Raw genomic sequence first — 2,500 nt, 5'->3', positions numbered from 1 at the left:
TTACACATAGACCCCATCAAACGGTAGAAATTGTCCGGGATTGCTCTCATGTGCGTCACGGGGCCTCGTTTCTCTCGCTCCGAATTCCCTGAAGCTGGGAAATCGCAATTTTTTGTGTCGCCAAATATCGTACGAACGTCACGAACCTTCCACACGCTTTTCCGGAGATTTGCTCGTGCACCAAAAAAAGTCAAAATCTTTTACACATAGACCCCATCAAACGGTAGAAATTGGCCGGGATTGCTCTCATGTGCGTTACGGGGCCCCTGTTTCTCTTGCTCCGAATTCCCTCGAGCTGGCAAAACGCTCATTTTAGTGTCGCCAAATAACTTCCACAGGCTTTTCCAGCACACATAGATCCCATCAAACGGTGGAAATTGGCCGGGATTGCTCTCGTGTGCGTTACGGGGCCTCGTTTCTCTCGCTCCGAATTCCCTGGAGCTGGCAAAACGCTCATTTTAGTGTCGCCAAATATCGTACGAACGTCACGAACCTTCCACACGCTTTTCCAGCAGATTTGCTCGTGCACCAAAAAAAGTCAAAATCTTTTACACATAGACCCCATCAAACGGTAGAAATTGTCCGGGATTGCTCTCATGTGCGTCACGGGGCCTCGTTTCTCTCGCTCCGAATTCCCTGAAGCTGGGAAATCGCAATTTTTGTGTCGCCAAATATCGTACGAACGTCACGAACCTTCCACACGCTTTTCCGGCAGATTTGCTCGTGCACCAAAAAAAGTCAAAATCTGTTACACATAGACCCCATCAAACGGTAGAAATTGGCCGGGATTGCTCTCATGTGCGTTACGGGGCCCCTGTTTCTCTTGCTCCGAATTCCCTCGAGCTGGCAAAACGCTCATTTTAGTGTCGCCAAATAACTTCCACAGGCTTTTCCAGCACACATAGATCCCATCAAACGGTGGAAATTGGCCGGGATTGCTCTCGTGTGCGTTACGGGGCCTCGTTTCTCTCGCTCCGAATTCCCTGGAGCTGGCAAAACGCTCATTTTAGTGTCGCCAAATATCGTACGAACGTCACGAACCTTCCACACGCTTTTCCAGCAGATTTGCTCGTGCACCAAAAAAAGTCAAAATCTTTTACACATAGACCCCATCAAACGGTAGAAATTGGCCGGGATTGCTCTCATGTGCGTACGGGGCCTCGTTTCTCTCGCTCCGAATTCCCTCGAGCTGGCAAAACGCTCATTTTAGTGTCGCCAAATATCGTCCGAACGTCACGAACCTTCCACACGCTTTTCCAGCAGATTTGCTCGTGCACCAAAAAAAGTCAAAATCTTTTACACATAGACCCCATCAAACGGTAGAAATTGGCCGGGATTGCTCTCATGTGCGTTACGGGGCCCCTGTTTCTCTTGCTCCGAATTCCCTCGAGCTGGCAAAACGCTCATTTTAGTGTCGCCAAATAACTTCCACAGGCTTTTCCAGCACACATAGATCCCATCAAACGGTGGAAATTGGCCGGGATTGCTCTCGTGTGCGTTACGGGGCCTCGTTTCTCTCGCTCCGAATTCCCTGGAGCTGGCAAAACGCTCATTTTAGTGTCGCCAAATATCGTACGAACGTCACGAACCTTCCACACGCTTTTCCAGCAGATTTGCTCGTGCACCAAAAAAAGTCAAAATCTTTTACACATAGACCCCATCAAACGGTAGAAATTGTCCGGGATTGCTCTCATGTGCGTCACGGGGCCTCGTTTCTCTCGCTCCGAATTCCCTGAAGCTGGGAAATCGCAATTTTTTGTGTCGCCAAATATCGTACGAACGTCACGAACCTTCCACACGCTTTTCCGGAGATTTGCTCGTGCACCAAAAAAAGTCAAAATCTTTTACACATAGACCCCATCAAACGGTAGAAATTGGCCGGGATTGCTCTCATGTGCGTTACGGGGCCCCTGTTTCTCTTGCTCCGAATTCCCTCGAGCTGGCAAAACGCTCATTTTAGTGTCGCCAAATAACTTCCACAGGCTTTTCCAGCACACATAGATCCCATCAAACGGTGGAAATTGGCCGGGATTGCTCTCGTGTGCGTTACGGGGCCTCGTTTCTCTCGCTCCGAATTCCCTGGAGCTGGCAAAACGCTCATTTTAGTGTCGCCAAATATCGTACGAACGTCACGAACCTTCCACACGCTTTTCCAGCAGATTTGCTCGTGCACCAAAAAAAGTCAAAATCTTTTACACATAGACCCCATCAAACGGTAGAAATTGTCCGGGATTGCTCTCATGTGCGTCACGGGGCCTCGTTTCTCTCGCTCCGAATTCCCTGAAGCTGGGAAATCGCAATTTTTTGTGTCGCCAAATATCGTACGAACGTCACGAACCTTCCACACGCTTTTCCGGCAGATTTGCTCGTGCACCAAAAAAAGTCAAAATCTGTTACACATAGACCCCATCAAACGGTAGAAATTGGCCGGGATTGCTCTCATGTGCGTTACGGGGCCCCTGTTTCTCTTGCTCCGAATTCCCTCGAGCTGGCAAAACGC

Source organism: Callorhinchus milii, unplaced genomic scaffold, assembly GCF_018977255.1.
Source record: "Callorhinchus milii isolate IMCB2004 unplaced genomic scaffold, IMCB_Cmil_1.0 Scaffold328, whole genome shotgun sequence".
In the NCBI taxonomy this organism is placed as follows: Eukaryota; Metazoa; Chordata; class Chondrichthyes; order Chimaeriformes; family Callorhinchidae; genus Callorhinchus; species Callorhinchus milii.
Note: the sequence above shows the minus strand (reverse complement) of the source record.